Genomic DNA, 25245 nt, shown 5'->3' with positions numbered 1-25245 from the left:
CAATGACCATCCTTGTTCTTGCTCTTTTCCATTGTTTCTTCCTATTATTCAAAGTGCAGACTATTCTTTGTTCCTCATCTTCTGCAATTTTTGGAGGGCATAAAAGCATTTTGTTCCTTCCCCAGGCCCAAAGCTCACAACAATACCCATGTCAAGATAATACATTTGTGAGCCATCTTTGTTCAAATTCTGATTTTTTTTTCAAGGGAGAAATATTTTGCAGCTTTGAAAGGGACTCAGATCACAGTGACCAGTGCTGGGGATCAGGGTCATCTTGAAGTTGCATATACGGGGCAATTTAGATCTTGTCCTGTTTCCAGACTTTGGAGTGAAAAACACCAGAATTTCTACATTCTTTTCAGAGATTGATACTTTTCTTTCTTGCTGTTCTGAGAGTACACTGAAGACTGCCTTTAAACACTGAAAGGAAATAAACAGAATGTTTACTTATGGACATGATATGCTTCAAATATCTGTCATTAACTTGATTAAAAAATAGTTTTTAGGTAGTTATATATTACAGTTTTTGGCCACTTTCATGTGTCACAGAGTTAACTAGATCAATCTATGCCCATTACAGGGAGCAGTAGGTCCCTGGGACCCCTTCTGGTCCCACAAAATCGGAAGGAAAGGGGAAAAATAGGGTAGGGAAACCAGAGCTGGCTCAAGGAAGAAAAAAGAAACAGCAGCAATGATCTATGGAGGAAAACTTATTTTACTATGATATCAGAATGCAAGATAATGCAATATAATACAATCTAAGTGAAATTGAGACGAATAAATCAAATAAAATAGGAGAGAGAGAGAGAGAGAGATTCCTGAGACCGATCCAAACCTGAAAAGCTTGGTACGGCTAGGAAAGCACACTCCAGCATCCCCCTGCAAGGTAGTAAGTGACTGCCCAACCAGATCCTATTACTTCTGAAATGTACAGGGACAGGTCCTCAGAGCATTAACACTTTAACTCCCAGTGCACTACATGATGTATGTGGAATATCAAAAACCAAAAATCACAAAACCATGACATCATGCTAGAGTGGAGGAAAACATATTGAGATTTTGATCTCACTTGATGATGCTGATCTCATACATAGCTCCACATAAATATTTATATACAAACACACACCGTTGGTGCCCTAGATACACAGTAGGATAAATAAAACATAATTGCACACTATATCAAAAACATTTTCACTTGGCTATTTTTCATAAGAATAAGAAAAGAAAGTCAAGCTGGCATAAATAGTCCAAGATTATGCATCATTACCAATGCATCCTATGCCAATTACACTCACTAAGAGAACAAAAGAGTTGAGAAACACTTTTACATTTATTCTGAGGTGTTGTGGGTTTTTTTTGTGTTATCGAGAGTTTGTCTTTCCATAAATTTTGCTACTAAGCTAACATTTGAGTACTGCAAATGTTTATTTCCTAAATGTTTGTTGAGTCTTGGTGAAAGAAAACTTACAAAAATGAATAAATATAAGCAAAAGAATTCATTGTGAATTGCACAATGGTAATTTATGCCTGGCAGATTATTATACTAACTTTATTTTCCATGCTGCTTCTTGAAATATAGTCAATACATTCTTTAATTAAAGACTTTCAAGGGAGAGTTCATGTTTTTATCTGTTTCTTCAGGCTCTGAATAATAAAAAAAAAAGAAAAAGATAAAAGGATCTGCTTGCATTATTTTCCTGTGGTGCTGAAATTTGTTTTATAAGAACTACAGTATAGTATTATTAGAATGGCGTTGTTCAGTTTTATATAAGTAAAAAGAATTCTATTATGTTAGACTCTATATCTCATCTAGCAGAATTTTTCTTTCATCTAAAATTCCATTTGGAGTTTTGTCCTCATGTGACTGGATACTGCTTAAATGAAATCTTTTTCTTCATTATTAGTTCTGTTTTCCTAAATTTACACAAAAAAATGCATCTTATTCATTAGTATGCTCGTAAACTTTGACCATTCATCGGATTTTTCTTTTAATGTGTTTGTATGTGTCATCAATTCTTGTGACTGGTTCCTTTTCTTTCAGCTCATATACTTTTGAATTAATATTCAAATTCTCAGACCATTTGTAAGCATGCAACAAAATACTTCAGTCATATGAATATATTTACATACACCTCTCAAAACTTTGCATTCTTTTCAAGACCATCTAGGAACTCTCCTTAAAACTTTCATAGAATCATAGAATCACCAAGCTTGGAAAAGACCTTCAAGATCATCCAGTTCAACTGTTTACCTATCATTAATATTTTCCACTAAACTATGTCCCTCAGTACAACATCTAAATGTTTCTTGAACACCTCCAGGGCCGGTGATTCCACCACATCCCTGGGCAGCCTGTTCCCACTTATGCACAATGATTCAGAACTGCATAAATAATATTTCAGGCAATTTTGTAATTTCATGAATAAGTATCAAAACAGGGAACTACTAGGCAGAGTCTAGTGGGGCTCTATAAAGGTGATGAGGGTCCTGGAGCATCTTGTTTATGAGGAAAGACTGAGAGAGCTGGGACTGTTCAGCCTAGGAAAGAGGAGACTGACGGGAGATCTTAGCAATACTTCTAAGTATATAAAGGGCTGGTAGAGAGAATTGGGCCAGGCCCTTTATAGTTGTGCCCAGCAACAGGGCAAAGAGTGGAACACAGAAAATTCCATACAAGCATGAGAAAAAACTTATTTACATTGAGATTGATAGAACACTAGAACCAGCTGCCCAGAGAGGGTGTGGAGATTCCTACTCTGGAGATAACCAAAACCCACCTGGATGCTTTCCTTTGCAACCTAATGTAGGGAACTACAGTATAGTCTCTCTAAATCTATTCATCCCTGAAATGTCCCCTTCTTGGTGCCAGCTGAGATTAGTTTTCTCCGTGATCTCTACAAGTTATCTGTACATCGATTTCTCGAATTAGGAAAGCCACATCTTCTTTCCAAAAGTTTTCTAGCACTTCTGTGAAGCTTAACAAAGTGAACTCTGCCAGGCCAATCTTCCTCAAATGTTACGTGCTTAGTACAGCTTTGCAAAGAAGGGCACTTTACATACACCTTCTGCTGACCTAAAGCATGTCAGCTGTGACAAGTAGAGATCATTTGAAGCTGAACTGGAAAAGGGCTCCTTGGAATGTCCTTACTAGTCTGCAGACAGTGTGTGGGATTGTTCCCATGCGGTTAGCAGACACATTCACCCACAGTCTCTCTCTGGTCTATTTATTTTTCCCTGCTAGTCCTTTTCAGTTTGACTTTAAGTAATTTTTGAATTTCTACGGTCTTTTATTATATATTGACAATAATATTTCATACTTTATATAATCAACCAAAATGTGTCTCTGACTTTTGTACTGCTAGATGTGTATTTTTTCCTCTAGCTCTGAAGTCCTGAAGATGCAGTGGAATTACGTAATCCCTGAGCAGTGAATGTGATTAGTAGAGGAGCTTTTTCCAGGAAGCTTTCTCTCCTCTCCCTCAGATTATGGCATCTTTCTAAATGGCATTGTATACTGGATTAGTTGTGTTGACCAAAGTTTATACTTCAGTCTAAGAATGGTGAATGTTTCCTCAGGACTGCTCTAAACTGCTTTTAAAGAGCAGTGTTTACTATTAAAAGTCCTAAGATATTTCTATATAATTACAATTTTCAGGACATACTTTCTAAACAAATATCATGGAAGAAATACAGTGTTAGCCTCATCTTGCTCACACAACCCTTAAAAGGGTCATTTCAGGCAAATTTGTAACATTAAGCAGATTTCTTCTCACCTGTGTATCCACTAATAGCCTGGCAAAGATTATTCTAGAGACTGACAGAGATTATATCACTCTGTCCAGAATTATCTCATTCATATTTTTCTCTCCTTATTCTTATTTACAGCATGGATTGCAAGTAATGGTATGAAAATCTTTCAGTGCTCTGTTAAATTAAAAGATGGAAAACCAGTAAAAAATAAACTTCTTGCAGAATATTAACCTCACAATATTTAGAATGCCTGTAAATAAGATGAACAAATAATTTACAACAAGTAATTGAGTGGCTGAATTTTATACAGTTCTGGAGATGAACTCAGAACACTAGAATATGCTCAATGGCATGCATTATTCACTGAGTAATTCACAAAAGATTTTTTTACTGCAGAGAACACTTAAATCAAATTGCAGTCATTACTACTCTGTGCAATTAAGACTGCTTAAATTTACATATGTCACAAAAGCGTCTGTAGCATTTTGTTGCAATATTCCAGTTCATAGTCTTGAGTGGCTAAAAGAAAGTCTTCTTGATAAAAGAAAAGTAATTCAGAAGAATAAATTTGGTATTGTCCAAATTACTAAAGGCATCATGGTTAGATTATCTAAGCACACTAATATTACAACATTTGCAAGCAAACTTGACTGTACAGTCCTGCAAGGTGTTCATTATTTCTGGAACTGTGCAAAGCTGTGTCTTCTTACATGTCACGTGACAAGAAGAATTAACACAGTTAATCCAAATCCAGGTAATCTTCAGTGAAGGCCTAACTTCTCCAAACTTTTTATAAATTAGTATTTGCTGGAATGCTGCAAGACTTTTTTTAGTGTGATCCAAATAGTTAAATAAAAATGTTTGAAAAATTCTGTTTGTTTTTTTTTATTTTTTTCACCGAGTTACATTCCTAAAACATTTGTTCCTGATGAACTGTATGGAAATGTAGAGAGAACATGTTTGTTGTATTACTGGTCTTACCTCTTTCTTACTATGCACTAAGTCAGTGTTAGAACCTATGTTAAGAATATTGTGCAAGAAACACAGCTTTGTATTAGTTTTGTCAGTGTCCAGCATGCATCATCAGCTGACTGGCAAAACTTTGTTCCCTAATGAAGGCTTTTCACTTAAATGATGAAACTGGATTCCCTTCACTGGGAATAATAATTTGCTTGTAAGTCAAATCAGGAGAAGTTATCATATAGCAGTGGGGAGTTGGGGAATATTTAATTTATTTAATATAGAGAGATTAGTTTAAAGGTTAGTTTGGCCCTGTAGACCAAGCAGTGCAGGATGTGATAAGGAAAAGCTCCATCAGATCCCAGTAAGTGGCAGAAGTAACCAAAAGAGGGATGCAAGAGGGATGCTAGCATGTTAGGGAAATTTATGTTTTTAACTATTCAGGCTTTTTTTTTTTTTTTTTTTTTTTTTTGCTTTTCTTTTTTGTTTGTTTGTTTTGTTTTTGTTTTTGTTTTTGTTTTGTCTTGCACTGGCTTCTGTTCTCTCCAGGCCTCTCCTGTTTATTCTTCTGTTACCTACTTTTTGCTTTTTTTATACTCTTTTCCTGTAGTTATACTCATCTTTCTCCTGCCTCCGTCTTCTTCCATACAATATTTGTCCCTCTAATTCTTCTCTAACTCCTTTCCTTCTTTCTCAGTGGTACACTCTAATTAAACTATTCTCTCTATTCTCCAAAAATCTGCATTGTGCTCTCAAAGAGGTAGCATCTCTTTCCTAACACTGCACCGTTCTCAAGCTTGATAGAAACTATATGAGATATTAGTTGTCTATTGCAAAATAAGTACACTGTCTAACACAGGGGAGGTGCTGTCATAATAATCCTGATTAATAGTTCTACTATGGCAATAAATTACTAATATATATGTGAGAGACAGAAAGGCACAGCAGGTGGCTGAGGAGTTATACTGGAAAACTGAATGAGGAAAGGCCATCCTGGAGAAAAAAAAAAAAACAAAAAAAACCACAAAAGTTTAAAAATGTTAAAAGTCTGAGGTTACTATCATTTGCTTTTGCTATAAAATATTTGAGGATCATTTTGCCTAAAACAGATTATAGGTCAGATTCAGAAACATAAATAAATCCTAGGCAAAAAATGAACTTGACCTCAAGTTACTTCTGAACTTACTATTTTTTAATTACTACCTGGTATTGTGCAAAGCATTTAAGACTGTCTTGCATGACATTCTCATCTCCAAATTGGAGATACATGGAGCTGATGAACGGATACTTGGTGGATAAGGAATTTACTGGATGATTGCGTTCAAAAGTGTTGGGGTCATTGGCTCCACATCTAGCTGTAGAAGTAACAAAAAGAGAGATGCTAGCATGTTAGAAGCCTGCAGCATAAGACAGGAATATATTACATTGGGCTAAGAGGAAGACCACAAAGATGATCAGAGATCTGGAGCACATCTAATGAGAAAGGGTGAAAGAGTTGGGCCAAGACAGCCTTGAGAAAAGAAGGCACCATGGACACCCTAAAGCAACTTTCCAATATTTATCACAGAGTGTAGTGACAGGAAAGCAGTAATAGTACAGTAGATATAGATTAGGTATAAATAAAAAGATCATTTCTGAGAGTATGATGTACCATTGGAATAGTGCCTTGGTTTTTGGTGGGATAAAGTTAATTTCTTTGTCAGTTTAAACTGACAGCCACACAACCAGGAGCATCAGGGAACAAGACAGAAGGACCCTCCAGTACTCCTCCTAAGAAAAGATAGAATGTAACCTAGAATTGACTTTCTACACCAATTGAGACTCCCCCTAATGCTGTGCATGTGGGTGCCTGGGATCTTCCCTCACTGTCTTTGGGAATGTGATGAAGCCACCACAGCTACAGAAGCTCCAGCCGCACAAAAGATGACTGGAAGTTTTTAATAGGATTCTTACATAAATATCCCAGTGAAACAGTTCAAATCAGCAGATCTAACAACAAAAATGTCAAAGGTATTTACACGGAAAGGAGCAAAACATTACAATCCAACTCATGAATACTGTACAAGTCTTTTTCTAAAATATCACTTTCTCTAAATAAATAAAAAAGTAACCCAGGTCTATCCTGAAAATCTGAACACTGCAGATCCAACAAAAGGCACCCAAATTTGATTTAATCCCTCTTTTATATATGTGTTTTTGTAAGGGCGTGCCTAGAACACAGTTTTCAGTGTTTGCAGTGGCATTGCAGCCCACAGATTTTTTGTCAGCACCGACGGTTGTAGTTCTGCACACAAAGAATGGGGGAGATGTAGAAGAGGGACTGAGTGAAAGGAAAAATGTGGGTTGTGGGAGGAAATGGCTTTCACGTTCCTGAATCAGCACAGTCATCACATTGAGAGGGAGCCCTCCAAAGATCACAACCTTGGTATATTTATTTTCTGCAAGTTTATATGTTGCAAATTGAGGAAGAGCAGAATTAAGTACTAGGGCAAGGCAGGTTAGCAGAAAGGGCATAGACCATTACTGTGCCATAGGGCATAGACAGAAAATATCTAGAATACTTTCAACCACTTTTCCTCTTCCCCTGTTTCTCAGAAGAGAATGTATTTGAATTTCTGTGTTCAAGTTCCACTCTGGAGAGCATATGAATATATACTATTTTTTTTTCTGTCCTCTCTCTTGCAGTATTGAAAACTTCTCTGAGAGCAGTTAAGCAATCGCTGCAGACATTTTTGTGACACATCATCTGTCCTTTTCATTGTTTTACTGACCGTTTTCTTTTTCTCGTTTATTCTTCATTTATTAAATGGTTTTGAGAACACACTGTGTCTCAGTGGAAGACTGACCCCAGATAGAGGTCTTTGATGTAACATCAGTGTAAATTCCAGGAGTATTTAGAAAAAGAAACTTAAGTCAACTACAGATAGAGATATGGAAAAGACATTAAAATGCTAAGAAAAGGCTGTGAAACTCCCTTGAGGTTTAAATCATGGATCAGATAGTAAAAATCCAACTTATCTCTCTTGATCAACATCACTATTTTTACAGATGAAACATTATCAGAAGAGATCTTTTAAAATCTGCAGCAAATGTAAAATTTGAACAGAAAATTTCACCACCTCAAGAAGACTAAATTGAAATATTTTGTAACGATAGAAAATTTAGATTCTTAGTTTTCTAACTACATATTAAAAAGAGAGTACAGCAGGAATACCACACAATAACAATGCATTTGACTGGTTAGTAATCTTACTTCTATTTCACGTTTGATATAATTTAGCTATAGTCTTGTAAATTTCAGAACTAAAGAATGTTGGTGATATTAGTAGCAAAATAAATAATTAGATTTAAATATTCTCCTTTGACATTATCTGGAATTAATTCCTATGCACCACAAAATACTGAATATCTCAAATACTGTTTGGTCCCCTAGGACAAGGAATTAGCCATTGTCTGCATCAGGGATGGCTGGTTCATTAAATGCCTTTATGCAGAATTCCTAGACCTAGCCCAAACTGAGGCTGAGCTCTGCACCAGAGTGAAATCTTCTCCATTGGACTGAATATTAGGTAGCTCTACAATCTGTATATTGTATGACTAAAGGTTTGGAAAATATGCCTACATGTCCAAGACAGATTTGTGTTTTCATATAAATTTGATTTATGTGAAAAAGGAGCTTTCAAGAGGTACGACAGATCAAAAAAAGAATGACTACTTTGACAGCTTCTAATTGTTTCTGTCAGCGTTATTGCATTTATAGATCTGGATGCTGTTGAAGGAGCTGCAGGAGATAGGAAACAGTGATTTATAAATCACTGATCCTATTTTGCTTTTGAATCTTATGAAACTGAAAATTTCCAGTTTCAGCAATGAAACAAGGAGTGATTCTGCTTTCTTGTGTCGTTTTAATGCTAGGATGATTCATGCAGATATTCAAATGATGTAATAAACAGATAACCTTTTATGTTAATAATAATGGAAGTCACAGATCCATTGGCAGCAGAACAAGCTCTATCTAGATTACTTCAAAACAGATATTCTCAACCATGAAGAGAACTGCATTAAACAATGGAAATATATTTCCTCCAAACAAATTAATGAGAGTGTGTGACATATTGGTTATGAAAAGTAACTCTCATAGAAATAAAATATCCCAGTTTGATCAGTTCTGGCATTAGAATTATTATTAATATCAAAATGTTGTTACATTTACTGTGGTGGAAACTGCAGAAAAGTTTAATCTTCACAGGAAGGTTTACGTGAGTTTCTCTAGCAAAATCAAATCATGCAGTTTCCTGAAGGGAAAGAACTGAAAATATAACTTTTGGTTAAATCTTTTTCCAGAATTCTCCTTGTGTTTGGTATTTCTGGCTTCCTGCTTAATACTGCTGTGGTTTAACCCGACAGGTGGCTCAGCATCACAGTCATTTGCTCACTCCCCCTCTTCCCAGTGGGATGGAAAAAAAAAAAAAAAAAAAAAAAAAAAAAAAAAAGAAAAAAAGCAGTACTTTAGGGTTTAGATAAAAGTATTTCCAAAGATAGACAAAAGGAAAAGGGTATTTGTTATAACTGTGCATAGATATAAATGGATATAACAAGTGGTGTACAAGCAATTGCTCACCATCCCCTGAATGATGCCCTGCTAGACCTCGAGCAGCTGAAGACAATGAAATGAACTCCCATTCTCTTCAAAACTCCATAAGCATGATGTCGCATGGTACAGAATATCCCTTTGGCCAGTTTAAGTCAGCTGTCCTAATTTTGCTCCCTCACAACACCTTGAGCTCTTTGCTGCAAATGGCCTTGGCTCTGTACAACACAACTTAGCAGAAATGAGAAACAGTGTGTTATCAACATTGTCTTTCTCCCAGAACCAAAAGAAAACAATTTCATCTCAGATGAAACAAAGACAAATATTAAAATTCCTCTTAAGAGTTACAAAAGAAGTAGAAAAATAATTCAAGGAAATAAAATACATCACGTCTTCTTAAAAGTTACTCGAACTAACAACATTTGGGCAATATCTGCTTGTTATTTTCCCAGAAATTTTAAGCACTCAAAACCAAAATCAGATATAGTATACTATTTTCTGTAAGTACAATATTACTTCAATGACTTGTGGGATATTGGCACAATGGCTGTTGCAACACTACTTCACATTGATTGAGGGAATAAGGTACAAGGAATCCAATATTCATTGGAATTGGTCTTTCTTGTGCTTATGCAACATGTCCAGATCCTGGTCTCTCAGATGTATTTTTCATCTGAATACATTTCAGTGTATACATACACTATCACTTTCACTGTGAATTAGTTAAGGAAAGTTCTCCTGCAGGTATTTCAAAAGTCTTTATGAAATCATTATGGAAGCTGTAGTATGATCATTACAGGATCAAGAGAGAAATTATTTGTTCGCTGATCAATACTCTTATCTCATGTTTTTCTCCAAGACAACTCTGCAAAGCACATGTTTCTAAGTGAATGCAGAACAGCACTTTCCTGCTTCATTCTGTATTATTTATTATGAATGCAATGCCAAGTAATTGCGGAGAACCTAAACCCAAAACTCAAGGACATTCTCTTACAGATTTGTAGATTTATCCTGCCTCTCCATCAGGAAATTACAACTCAGGAGGTATTTGATGTGTGTATATTCTATGAAATATATCACTGAATTAATATTATAGAAAAACTTTGTTTTTAATATTTCTTATGATGAAGCAAAATGCATTGTCACTCAAACTTATCTGTTCCTTCCATCAAATCTCTTAAAGCTGTAGACCTCCATAGTATGTACTAAATGATTTAAGATGCTGGGGTAAGCCAGAGTGATAGTGCAAAATGGATGTTGTTTAATATATGGAACCTTGGAAGTGAGCATCAGATAGTGAGAGAAAAATCAATGTTCAGAGTGATACTAGCCCCTAATTTTTTTCTGTTGTGGTTTTGTTGTTGTTTTGTTGTTTGTTTGCATGTTTAGTTTGGATTATCATCACAAAATATGGGGGTAGTTCATGAAAAACCATTCCTCAGCTAAAAGCTGTTTTTTCGCTAGAAGTAAAATCTCATGACAAGGTCAAGCCAGCATTCACTGCTTGTGCAGAACTGCTCATCTCACTTCTCTCTGCAACTAATACTGAATAGATTTTCAGGCACATATGTGGCAAAGGAATGTCTTCCCTGAAATTCCTGTTGTCATAGATTTGGTGAGTACACCACAACAGAGATGAAGTTAACAGAATTCAAGCAAAGCATCCTGCAAATAACTTCTGCTTTTAATTTTCTTCAGAATGTTTTCATAGCTCATGGTACAATGATCAGAGCCACAAGTCACCTTCATGTTCACACCCTTTGACTGAATGTGAGCTGGACCCAATGGATTATTTCCTTAGCTCTCTGGTGAAGCAGTAGGTTTGCTTTCTGCCAGCTTGGTCACTTTATTGAAGCATGAACAGTATGAACTATTTTCTTATTGGAAGTCATTGATAGAAAGAACAATTTTAATGAAATAATTTGCTTTTTTTGTTCTTAGTTGTTTTTTTTTTGTTTGTTTTTTGTTTTTTGTTTTTTGTTTTTTGTTTTTTTTTCCCCCTATAATCTTAGCATTCTGTTTTATTTCACTTACCTTAGCAATAAATAATTATTTTATCTTTTCTCACATTTATTCAGTAACACTTAGAGGACTTCTGCTTTTAATCAGACTTGAATCTTTTTCATTTCCACTGAAAATGTTAATGTCTGTACTATGTTTATATGTATTAAGCCTTATTTCAATTATATTGCCTTGAGATGTGAAGAGTTGTGGGATTTGCTGCAAACAGTCTTGCTGAAGGCAAAAAAAATTCCTGTCTGTTACCTTCTGTCTCTAATACAAGACGAAAAATAAAAAAACAATGCAGCATAACCAGTTTGACTCCTTCATTATAAATAAATGGTAGATTTTCACTATATTTTTCAATTCTAATAGATATTTTCAGTTTTTCAGTTTATTCATACTGACAACTATAGGTAAATCATAGGTCTAGATAAAATCACTGAATTTTCAGTTATTGAAAGCTAACATACAATGTATGTTCAAAGCCACTTGATTTATAATGCTAAAGTATTTTATGAATATAGAAAATCAGGAATTACTACTGTCACAGTATCTATACTATCCATTTTTACTCATAGGAAAAAGTGGTTCTGTTGAATTTAGAAAGATACATACTAACCTCTGAGTTTATGCTACATTTCCTTATTAAATGAAGAGTATCTTTTTTTTTTCTATTCAAATTTTGAACCCCACTTGTGCTATATTTACAGCACAACATGATTTAGTGAGAAGTAATATATTTCTTTTTATTCTTAACTTTTTTTTAAGAAAGAGCACAGTCCACATTCACAACTGAGATATCTGACTATTTCATTTTCTAAATAGAATTGATTTTTAACCTATGTACTTATTTAAAACTTTTTAAAGTTAGCACACGTCTTGCATAAGATCAAGACTAAGTTGCATTCATTCACAGTTCTAATGTAAGACTAAAAATGCATGTACTTGAAAGTGGCTCTTGATAAACAAAGTTTTCAAGGTTCCTTGAAAGTAGCGATAACTCAAATTCTACACTAATAAAAAGTGTCAACATGCATAGGTTAGACTTGTTCAAGCAAAATAAGAAAATGCTACTTCCCTTTTTTTCTTTTTTTCTTTCTTCTTCTTCCTCTTTTTTTTTTTTTTTTTTTTTTTTTTTTTTGTAATTGATAAGTTTAATGGGACTGAAGAAAGAGCAGCCATTTTAAAGTCTCTGAAATATCTTCCTTAGATATGTAAAAAGTGTGGACGTGCTCTTGCTGTCTTCCCAGCCTCCAGTATGGAAATGTATGAATCATTTGCTTTCAGAGCATCACTTGTTACAAAGACAAGCACTTCCATGCCATTGCAAGATGGAAAAAATCTGAACACTAACTTTGAGGCTTGTACAGGAAGGGCAATTAGATGTTCTTTCAGTTAATGAGCTGTGCTTCATTGATGGCTTTGATATAAGACGACTTATAAAACTGTCAAAGATGATTCAAAGAGTATTTTTTGCAGTGAAACCATGACCTAAATCACTCCTCATGTTTTAGGTTTACTAGGCATCCAACACCTCAGTTATCAAAGGAACTAAATATAAATCTAACATAAAGAGCTCTTGCTGTATAAGATATCTGACTTGACTTCCAAATAAATTGAAAGCAGAGCTTTTAAAAGCTTGAAATATAATCTTATTACAGATAAATGAATTACTGAGCTGATTCACTGACAAGACAGCTACATCTTCACTAAGATGCTTACTGACATTTTATACTTCTCTATGTAAAAAATAATGTTTGATGATAAACTAATAATAAAACCATGCTGAAGTTCCAGATAATTAAGAAACTAACAGAAATAATACAAAACAAAATTATTCATATTTCCTAAAGTAATTCTCTATTTGAAAATTTGTGTAGGTAAATGAAGGTACCAGAAAGATTGCTTCGTCACTTCTAGTTTCTATCCTGACATACTGAGATCTTATGCAGACTCGAGCAGTTCTTTGAGGTTGAAATTATAAACAAGATCAATAAAATCACCTCTTGACATCCATGAATCAAATCAGCCAAATATTCAGGCAACTTGTCTACTCCTCTTTCATTAGTTTGTGAACATAAATTAAACTGCATGATGCAGTAAAACAGAGATCAGCAATCTTTCCTGAAATAGTAGCTGATCTAATATTAAGAGATATCTTACAAAAGATATTTGCTTTGCTAAAAACATGTCTTATATATCAATAAGGCTACGAGGCTGTTGGTATCATTTAAAAAGGAATGTATTAATTTGTATCTTCAAATTGAGTAATTTACTGACTTTTTTTAAAGAAAAAATAAGTCTATTAAGACTATTTAAAATTTTTGATTGTCACTTCATTTGTATACCTAAAAAAGCCTGCTCATTAAGTCCATTTGATGATTTCTGATCCTAAAAAAGACAGAACTTTCAAACATCAGCAATAAACAAGATTCTTTAGAAAGCAGATATTGCAATATGAAAATATTTCATGCTGTGGACATTTAAAATAAGAACAAATAAACATTCATGTTGTTATTTCACAAAACTTAAGATTGAAAAAAGAATATGAAAATTTCCATTTCATGTTGCTGTTACTAGTATTCCAGCCTGTACACACATTTTTCTCAGTGGGAAAGGCAAATATAAATATATAGTTATTACTTCAATCACACTACAGACCAGAAACAGTCAAAATTTAGATTTCCTCTTCAACATTCAGTCATTGTATTTGTGCTTTTGTGAATACATCCACCCATAGGAGATATATAAAGAACTAGGCTGTGAAGAGACTTTATGATGCGTTTTTCTACAAAGAATTACTATCATGGAAATCTAGCTTTTGAGAATAAGGATATATATATAATAAAACTGATAAATCAAAATGAAAATTCATGATGAGACCCTTGAAAATAGCTCTATGTTTAAACATTTCCTCAGATCACCAGCATGGTGAATTGAATCTATTTTACCTTTCTCATGTGATTCACCTCTTCTTTGTGTAGCTCATAATTTTTCCATGTGTGCATGAAACAAACAGTGTATATATATTGTTATTTCCAGAGCTTTTGGTTTGTTAGTTTTAGATTGCAATATGCACTAGATATTAAAAAGAATGGGAAAAAAGATAGTGGTGGTGGCAGAGGCATAGGAATAGGACCTCATTAATACTGACTGTTCTCAAGACATAAGAACATGGCATGAAGAAATAGTTATGTACTAAAACCAATGGAGATTTTTCCATGAATTTCAGTGAGGCTGGAATTCACTGCCAACTTCATTCACTGAGTCAGATTTGGTAATGATGGAAATGCCAAAGATGACTTCAAAGGCAAGCTAGCTTGATCACCCTATTCTGATTCAATGTGCTGCATGTAAACAAATTATCAGTACCCTTTGAATCAAAAAGTAAAATGCTCCAGTGGTATCATTTTCATCTAAGTCTTATTTACTTAGTTATTTAGTATTTCTGTTGAGCATCATTTATTTCTTTTTTGATAGTAGTTTTATGACCATGTGAATAATAGAAAAGCACATAAATATATCTCTTAATTTTATGTTCCTGGTTTATGAGTGGTTACACAGATTTGGAAGAAAGAGAGAAACCCAGAAATCTATTTCATATTGACAGCCACCATTGATACTGATTTTCATAATAAGGGAAATCTCAAGTTTGAATGCTAGGATTCAATGCTGATTATAAACAGTTTGAGCTTTTAGTTTTGGTATAGTCAAAATCCACATGCAGATTACTAGTTGTGGATAAGAGAATGTATATTATAAGTTTCTAAACTGCCCTGAATTTCATTATTTTTCTTTGGATTCTTGGAAATCTGATATTTCACAGTTTTGATTGGTCAGTAATATATTAACAGCAATTGTTAATCTATTTTGGTATTTCTGTTTCAGGTCTTTTAGAGACAAAAAATTTTGAAACAGTTTTCATTTTTTCTTTATGATTTTCTGGCATTGATTTGGTCAGCTCTCATTTCACCCAATCGCATGTTAACTAAGAGAAAGTTACTGTTATTATGAGGCCCAAGTCTGGCTTAACATTTAACTGTTTTCTTAAATTTAATTGGTCTCATTGAAATCTTACGGCTTCTCAAAGGCATAAGTTGCATGCTTAAAAGGAAATATATACTGGAGTCCACCTAGGCAGTCACTTGAGAGGAGCTTTTACTTCAGGCAGGCTTCAACACATTTCATAAAATCAAGTAAATTTGTTTTGAAAGATGCAGCTCAGATCTACTTCTTTGAGTAGTTTTCTCTTTCTCCTTACAAAACCTTAAATGAAATTATTTTGTGCAAATTTAATCCTGAGAGAACGAAACAGAGTCCATCAGAGGGCAATGTTGTTCATTACTTACCTATTTTGCACACGTTTTCAAAGCTGAACACAAATTACAAGAAAGTGATTCATCTTTAATACCCTACTTTCTCAGGCAGTTCCAATTTTAAAGAAGGGTCTCATCTAGGCAGAGAGAGGGAGGGAAATGGAAGAGGAGGAAGGAAAAGAAAAAGAATGTTTCCATCTGTCACTTAGTTTTCTTCTAACAGCTGCTGATTTGACTAATGACAGTTGCATAATTACCATCTCACACGTGTTTGATAATGTGCTTTGTTTGGACTGCCAGTTGTCTTGATGGAGTACACTCAGTGGTGCTATTCAAGAGTGGAAACCTGCTTATTTAAAGACCATGTCTAGAGCAACTTGAAGAGCATGAGCTCCCTATCTGAAACATTCATGCCATCATTGCAAACATTTTTTGATGGTTTTTAATCTTCCCTCTGAAAATTCCACTGCCGGAAGGCATAAATACAGCCTTATTATAAATTGTTCTTGAGTGCACAAATGCGTTTTCATCCACATTGATACAAGTTTTCAAGAAAGCATAAATACTAGACTAACATCCACATTATTTTATCAATGCTTTTAAAAAGTATAGACAACAATAACCAGAGCATTTTATCATGGCTTTTATCCGTAGCTCACTGAATAGATATAATTTTCATTATCTCTTGATCTGTCAACAAAGATACTATCTATTATGATGACTCTCTTCAACCCATGAAGATTTGTTTCCAAATCCAACACTTCCATCTGAAATGCAATATTAGTAAAAATTGAAACATTTCTTCAAATCACTAAGTAATGTTCCCACTGCTCCTTGAGGAGAGTTTCTAACCTTATATAAAGTTACCTGGAAGCTTTATTTACATTCTGCACTCACTGTTCTATGAATGAATATTCTTACCAAAGACTACCTTAGAAAATAATGTAAACAAAGAGATATCTAATTAGAGTTCCTCAGGAATTATTTTGATACTGAAGCAAAAAGCTCTAACATTGTTTCACCTTTCTGTGGTGAAGCCCACATTAGCTGATTAAAAAAATAAATAAAATTAATTAAAACATTCCCAAGGAAACTCCCACAGTGCTCCACTGTCATGAAAATCTTCTTCAAAAGTAATTCTGTTTTTTGTTGTTGTTGTTGTTGTTTGTTGGATTAATACAGCATTAACAAATGAGAATCAAATTAAAAAACAAAGCAAAAGCAAAACAAACTTAAAAGGTCATTTGAAAGCTAGTTTCTTCAGTATAATACAAGATTCAGGCATGTAATCAAGGAGAATAATATTGTTCAGCAATTCCTAAATACAGATGAGTTTATTAGAGATCTGTATTATTAAGTGACTAGCAATTAAATATCTTAAGTTCTGAACAAATCTGATCAGTGTCTAGCATCATTTTAAAAATACTAAAGAAAATATTCGATAAGTTTGGCAATTACAGATTGAAAACTTACAAATCGTTGTCAACATTTATTCAGAAAGGACGTGTAAATATATTCAGAGGTTACTTTTTGCTTATAATTTTCTCGTCTGCGCAGATTCTTGGGACGCCCTCATTTCTGTAATGTAATTGCTTCCCAGTAGAGATTTAAGCACTCTGACTCAGATGTTAGTCATAACATCTGTCACATGTAGTTTATGATCACTCTCATCCTCTCCCTAGGGAGTGCATGAGGAGTGCTATGTTATTTTTTTAGGGTTTGATTCAAGGGAAATTTATTTTTTTATGTATTGCAACTTAATAACCTAGGCAAATAAATGGAGATGTGCTTTTAGTAGTTTACTATGATAACTTGTAACATATTTTATGAAATATTTTTATCTATTTTGGGGTAGTTAAACTGTAGCTGTTACAATAGTTAAATGCTCAGCTAATGTGCTCAACAACACAAGAAATGGCTGGTAGTCCATAAGAAGACTGTATGTCTCCTAGGACCCTTGGGATTTTTGCAGTGCAGAACAGTGATTATAGTATAATTCCAGTCCATTGACACTTTTTTTCACTGTAGTTCAAGTTAATTAGCTTTGTGGTTGGATTACTGGGTTCCCTCCAACTTTAATAACATCACTAGTGATGCCATCTGTCCCAGGTATTTTTCCTCTTACAGTCTTCGTGACTTTCTCTATCATGCATAAGGCAAGATTATTTCTTCGCGTCCCTTTTTATGTCATAGGAGGTGGTGAAGCTTGTCATGTTTGTCTCTATGCATCCTTGTAGAGCTGCTGGTAAAGCTCATCTGCTCCCTGCAGGATGCTATCTTTCCCTCTGTAATTACTCTTTCATCACTGTCTGAGAGGGACATCTGGTGTCAATTATCTGTTTTCTTCTCATCTTGCTACAGCTGTTTCTTTTAAGAGTATTTTAAATCATTTCTATGCTGCACCGTATTTTCAGATCCTTTGTGATCATTTATTTTCAAGGTCATGCAGTTCTTGAAGTTACAAATAATCATTTGTTTTCTCCTTTAATTTTTTCTTTTAACATGCATGTCCTATAAGCATTTGAATTAGTAAACTAATTGTGATAAAACACAATAGATATAGGTACTGGTATAATGAGAACTCTTTTTCAAAGAAACTGGTGAATTCTGTGTTCATCTCAACAGAGGAAGAGACTGAGGGAAGACTTCATGGTGGCCTGCAGCTCCTCACAGAGGAAAGGAGGGGTAGCACTGATCTCTGCTCTCTGGTGACAGCACAGGACCTGAAGGATAAGGAGTTTCCCCCATACCAAATATTTCTGCAGTATCTTAACCAGGTCCCAGACTTTCTCACACAGCATTGCTAGGGAACTCAGGCAAAGCTGGTGAAAGAAAAATCCTACAGTGAAATTTGTAAGATCTTGTCAACAGCAGAGTTCTAGATGGTGAATAAAAGTCTGTTTACTTGAAGTAGATAAGAAATTTGCAAAAACAGATAACAGATACTCAACTGTTTTATTCCAGGCTACATATGTAGGTGTGGGACAATCATTTATTCAAGCTAAAATGCAATCCAAGCCTCTCAGGTTACTTTTTATCTTTTTTTTTTTTGCTCTCTTTTGGGGCCTAGAATGGAATGACAAGTAGCTAAGAATATATGCAGTCTCTGGAGATGAGAAGCAATCCCATGACAACCTATGACAAATTTAAATCAATATATGTATTTTTACAAATTAACCCTCTTCTGAGAGGAGTAAGGAAGCCTAGATGTCTTTAATATATTGGTTTTGTTTATTTGTTTGTTTGTTTGTTTTTGTATTTTGCAAAGGTTTATTTTAGTTGAAGTTTGGTTCTTAGTTCCAAACTGCCCTTTGTATTGTAACACAGTCTTTCAAGATAAAACCACTAACTTTCAGAAAACTGAGTGTCTCTAACTAAGAACCAAGATCTTCCATCATGACTTAATTGTATTTATTCTGTCTAGAAACTCTGTAGAAAGCTGGCTTCTGAAATATATAAATACATCATAATCATAACTTCTGCTTTATTCTGTTAGTGTCAATGGCATTATATATCCCATTGAATCAATCATAATAATAATCAATGGGATTATTTCAAAAATCTCATCTTCAAAATGTATTATAAATACGTTGGGTTTGTACTACTTCAGGGAATGAATGTATTTTTTTCTGCCACTTCAGAAATACTAAGTCATTTTGAAATAAGCTAATCAGTAAAAACTACAGTCTGAATTCTTCTCCCCTTCTATTATTGTTGTGTCATCCATGGACTGAGAGATTTAATCTGATTTTAATTTCACAGATTTGCACAGATTTATGTTATTATGATGCATGACTGAGTGTAATCTGGTCTATTACACAATAATTCTTTTTTTTTTCTTTTCTCAAGTAACTCAACTTGGCAACAAAGGGAGATGCATAACTATTTCCACAAACAGATTTCTGAAAATGTACACTATATAGTCTAAATTTGTGAACATTAACTCTTCCAACAACTTCAGAACATTCTTATGGTTTTTTAATTATCTAACTAATCACTGACAACACCATAAACCTGTCTGAGGAAGTTTTGACAGAGGTAGTAAAAAAAGGGAAATCTATTTACTTCATAACTACTTAGTTTAACAGTTTTGTCACTCTTTTTTAGTGTATCTCTCATTTTCTTTTTTTGTTCTTTTTTTTTTTTTTTTTTCTTCCAGAAAGCCAGTTACGGAATGGCATTGGGAATCAAACTTTATAAGACTTATAAGACTGTCCTGGGGCCTGCTGGGACAGAGCTGATTTTTCCTTCAGAGTCTGATATGATGCTACATTCTTTAGGAGGCTCTAGGAGAAAAACAATGTTGATAACAACCAATGGTTTAGCTGGTGCTGAGCAGTGCTGTACAGAGCCATGGACATTTCAGTTTCTCAGCTTTGTGTACTATCTTGCCAGTGAGGGGGTTGGAGGGCACAAAGAGTTGGGAAGGAACTGAATCAGGACAGCTAACCTAAACTGGCCAAAGAAATATGCCATACCATATGACATCATGGGGAAAAAAAGAAACATGAAAAATTGGAGAGTTGACCAGGTGGGCAGCCGCTGCTAGGTGTCTGGCTGCACATCAATTGGTGGGAAGTAAGCAATTGCTTGTGCATCACTTGCAGTGTGTACATATAAAATTATCATTAGTGTTATATTTTCACCCTTCTTTCCTGTCTTAGTAAAGAGTTTTATTACAACTCACAAGTCCAACTGTTTTTCTTTGTATTCTCTCCCCCATCCCACTTGGGGTGAGAGGAGGCAAGCAAATGACCATGTGGTACTTCTTTCCTAACGGTATCCTGGGCTCCATCAGAAGAGAGGTGGCCAGCAAGGACAGGAAGGTGATTGTCCCTCTCTACTCCACCTTCATGAAGCCCCATCTGGAGTACTGTCTGGATTTGGTGCCCCCAGTACAGGGAGATGTGGAACTGTTGCAGAGGGCCCAGAGGAGGGCCACAAAAATGATCAGAGGGAGGAAGGGAGGGCTGGAGCACCTCCAATACAAGGACAAGCTGAGGGTGCTGGGCTTGTTCAGCCTGGAAAAGAAAAGGCTGTAAGGAGACCTCTTGCAGTTTTCCAGTATTTAAAAGGGGATTATAAACTGGAAGGGAATCAACTTTTTACAAGGGTAGGCAGTGACAGAATAAAGGGGAATGGTTTTAAGCTCAAGGAGGGGAGATTTAGATTAGATATCATGGGGAATTCTTTACAAAGAGAGTGGTGAGGTGCTGGAACAGGCTGCCCAGAGAGGTTGTGAATGCTCTATCCCTGGAGGTGTTTAAAATCAGGTTGGATGAGGCCCTGGGCAGCTTGGTCTAGTAGATCTGGAGGTTGGTGGCAGGGGGGCTGGAACTGTATGATCCTTGGTGTCCTTTCCAACCCAAACCATTCTATGATTCTATGAAGTCTTTTATGAAATTGAAAAAGATTAAATAGTAAAAAAGTTATCTTACCTGAGGGCATTCTTGTTTTCTATTTTTAGTACACGCTTGACCACTCTTTCTGTCCAGTACAATAGGGTCTTGAACTACAAGACAAGCCATATAAGAAAAGTGAATCTGCCAATAACTTAGGAGAGAAGATAGCTTACACATGAAGTAGTATTTTTTACAGGTCAAAGCTATATCTAATCAAATAATAGCAGATATTAATCTTAATAAACATACTTCAGTGGTCTCAGACTGTTAAATATATGAGGTAGGGAGTAAACATTTTCATTTCACAATTATGGAAGCAGGACACAGAATGACATTAAATGCAGTGTATCATGTTTGTCCAACAAACCAGCAACAGAACTGGAAATAGAAGGTTGGTCTCTTGAACTCTAACAGAGTGTTTTCCAAGAATACTGTCAAAGTCCAAGTTGTTTTAAAAGCCGCTTGCAGCTCATAGCAATTCTGGTGATGAGAAATAGAGCACATAAACCAAAAGTTTGAAATCACATTTTGGAAGAGAATTCAATCCTTCCATACAACACAATAAAAATGAATTATTCCTACTACATAATGTTGCTATCAGGACATGTTTCTTGTGAGTATTATGGAAATGAAACAGAGAAATACACAGGAGACACACAAGAATGATGCCCTTCTTCACTAGTAGCCAGAAACCTTTTATAACATAACCAGTCAAAACCCAAGAGTCCACCCTAAAATTCTGCCTCCTGCTTAGCTGTTGTGTTCAGTAGCCTCAGGCTTTAAAATTTAACTTTTACTTAAAGAGCTAAATAGGGACCAATCATATCAACTCCTAATTCAGCTGCTTCTGAAATAAGACTACACTCTAAAAGTTAGGGTTCATTTCTAGCTATTGAGAAATACTTACAGACAGTTGCAGTCATTGGTAACATCAAACTCAGGTTCATTAGGGGAAAGTCCTGTTTAACAAACTTAATCTTTTATGACAAGATTATTCATCTACTTGACAAAGAGAAGACAGCTGGTGAAGTGTTTATGGATTTCAGAAAAGCTTTAGATACTATTTCTCACAGTATCCTTCTGAACTAAATGTTCAAAACAGATTAAAAAAAAAAAACAAACAAACCATAACACCATGGTTGAACAACTGATGGACGGGTCAGTTGCAAAATGTTATAGTAAATGGAGTTACCTTAGAGTGGTGGCCAGTCATTTGTGTGATTCCACAGAGCTCCAGTTTAGGCTCCACTGGAAAGTATACTGTGTAAATTTGTGGACAACGCTAACTTGGGAGGAGTTGTTGACTCCATCAAGAGTAGAGAGGCTTTGCAGTGAGATCTTGACAAATTGAAGGGCTGGACAATCACAAATTGCATTATCTAGAACAAATGCACGAAGGATGGGGTAGTCCTTGATATACGTACAGACTGGGTATCATAGGCTGGAAAGCAGCCCAATGGAAAAAAGTTTTGGGGTTCCAGTTGATGGCAAGTTGAATATGACTCAACAATGTGCCCTGGAAACCAAAAGGTCCAACTATAACCTGGGATACACCAGCCTCAGTACTGATAGCCTGGAACGGGAAGGGATTGTCCTGCTCTTTTATACACTGTGTGGCCTCACCTCAAGCACTGGATGCAGTTTTGGGCACCACAATATAAGAACAGAAAACTATCAAGGAGCATAACAAGTAGGACGATAAAGATGGTGAAATGTCCAGAGGAGAACATATACAAGGAACAGCTGAAGTTGGTCTGTTTGCCTCAGAGAAGAGACGAAGGGGGAATCTCATGACAGCCTAGAGCTTTCTCACAAAGGGAACAGAGGGCCAGGCACTGATGTCTTCTCTCTGGTGATATTGATAGGACCTAAAGGAATGGCACGGAGCTGTGACAGGGGAGGGTGAGACTGGCTATTACAAAGTGGTTCTTCACCAGAGGGTGACTGAGCACTGAAACAGGCTCCCCAAGCAATAGGTCACTGTACCAAGCTTGCCAGAGTTCAGGAAGCATTTGGACAATGCTCTCAGACATAGGGTTTAAACATTGGGTGGTCCTGCGTGGAGCCAAGAGCTGGAATTGATTGTCCTTGTGGATCTTTTCCAACTCAGGATGATCTATGATTCTATGACCATTGAAGGTAATTTCCACATCCCATAAGAATGGGATGGAAATTAGTGTATTATTGTGCTAAATGGGGATTTTTTTACTATCTAAATGCTTTCCTTGTATTTCTTCTTTTTTATTCTTTTAGATCACAGTTATATACAATTATGCTCTTTTGTAAAAAAGCTTTTGTTACATACCATAATGTAATGCAATACCTCGTTTACAATGCTTTGCCACCATTGCTCAACAAGAAGCAGGAAGTCTCTGTATACATGAACTTACTGCTTCATGCCACTCTGAATTATCTCACAGTGGGTCTTAGATATCTGCACATGAACAGAAAAGTCCCAGAGGAAAATGTTTTCATTAGATTTCAACAGTCTCCCAGCCTTCATCAATCTACAAAGCAAAATTCCTGTTTGATCTTGAACTCAGTTCTCTATAGGGCAGGGCAGACTGCAGCAGTATCACATAGTGGTTTAAGTCTGTGCACTGTTGTCATAAGTAATTTAGTTTTGAATATGGATTAGAGGATTTTTCATTTTTTTGGTCTGCAGTGCAAAAAGCCATTCTTTACTTTAATTAGACATCACCTGCAAATAAATCCAATTTCAAGAAGTGAATGACACCTACTTGCAAAGGAGTCTTTCTAATTCAGCTCACTGAATTAATCCTTAATTTTAAATAAAATCTATTGAAAAACTTATAAAATGTTTGTTTGTAGAGGTTCTTTTAATTCAGTTAGCTCTTTGGTGTAAATGCATCCACACACTTTTCAGTCTGTTGCTTTAATTCTTCCTGTGTTACTCTCACTTTGTCATCCATTTTATATTCAGTGAAATTATTGCCCTGCACACTCCTGAACCTATATAAATGAGTATAGATTAAGCAAGACATTTGCTCATTATTTCAGATAAGTCTTTTAAAAAGGACAGATTCCTAGACAAAAATGGGGAAAAAAAAACAACTTCAGATTAAACTGAAATCTGGCTTCTTGGTGATTTCATAGAAAAGCTCTTCTATGTTGTTCCTTTTCAAGTGATCACAACTAGTTATGTAGCTGTTTGCAGTTTCCTGGAACCCCATTTCCGTATCATTGCAACAAAATCTTTTTGATCATGTAAGGTGATAGTCATCTCTAGCACTCCTCATGTCCACAGAGCACATCAATTTTTTGGGCAAAACTAGTCATGCAGGCTCCCTAAATTGATTCACACCACCTCAACTTGGAAAACTATCTCAAGGAAGGATTAATTCATTTCAGGAGGGTGTCTTCTCCCCCCCATCCAAATGATTTTGACCCCAGATGGCTACAATTAGGTGGGGTGAATCTTGCCTAGAGTAAAAAAAAAAAGAAAAAAAAAAAAAATAAGATGAGAAATATATAAGTATGGCCTTGAGCTGCTGGAGCTCAAGAAGCATTGGCTCTGTAATATAGAGTTCTGTGTGGAGCAGGGAGTTGGACTCAGTGACCTCCGTGGGTCCCTTCCAACTTGGGATGTTCTGTGACTTCTGTGATTTAGTACTACCAATTGGTATTAGTAGCATTAGTAGTAAGTATTACCACTACTACTCAGGGACTGAATAGAAAATCATTAAAATGAAAATTTATTAAAAGAAAATCTGAGGAAGAAAAGGAAACAGTGAGATTAGGTTCAGCCTGTGAGAAGGAGTAATGCAATCTGATTGTAACTGTCTAGCAGTCTTGTCAGATGTTTGCAGCAGCATGATGAGAATGTGGATGCTTAGCTGATACAGTTTAGTCCCAAACACCTATTGTGTGCAATAACCAGGAAATGCTGTGTACCCATAAAAAAACTTATAGCTGTGAATAGAATTCCTAAACCTGCTGAAGATACCATAATAAAATGCTGTCACTTTCTGCAGAGTAGAGAATATAACTTGAAAAAAAAAAAAAAAAAAAAAGTAGATAGTCAAATAATAACATTCTCCTGAGATTGAAATGCAGAAGAACAACTACACACTACTAGACACCCAACTCATGTGTTCATATGAGCCTAACTCTGTTTCAAATTATACGGGCCACCAAACACCAGAGAATTGAGGCTGGATTCCTGTATGAGTATGAATTTTGAATATGAATTTGAAAACAG

The 25245-nt window shown here is 35.4% G+C and overlaps 1 long non-coding RNA gene across 2 annotated transcripts; it reads right to left on the bottom strand.

Moving 5' to 3' along the window:
- Positions 1–232: 232 nt before the first annotated feature.
- Positions 233–22497, bottom strand: LOC149918478 (uncharacterized). Of its 2 annotated transcripts, none has more exons than XR_016465500.1 (3): positions 22216–22497; positions 21060–21133; positions 233–420 (listed from the first exon to the last, which is right to left on the bottom strand). It is a non-coding gene; the product is annotated as an uncharacterized LOC149918478 (long non-coding RNA). The 2 variants fall into 2 exon arrangements; XR_016465501.1 differs by lacking the exon at positions 233–420 and adding an exon at positions 5918–6065.
- Positions 22498–25245: the final 2748 nt, after the last annotated feature.

This window comes from Phasianus colchicus, chromosome 3 (assembly GCF_987193195.1).
Source record: "Phasianus colchicus chromosome 3, bPhaCol1.hap1.1, whole genome shotgun sequence".
Taxonomy (NCBI): domain Eukaryota; kingdom Metazoa; phylum Chordata; class Aves; order Galliformes; family Phasianidae; genus Phasianus; species Phasianus colchicus.
Note: the sequence above shows the minus strand (reverse complement) of the source record. Positions and strands in the feature narration are given on the sequence as shown.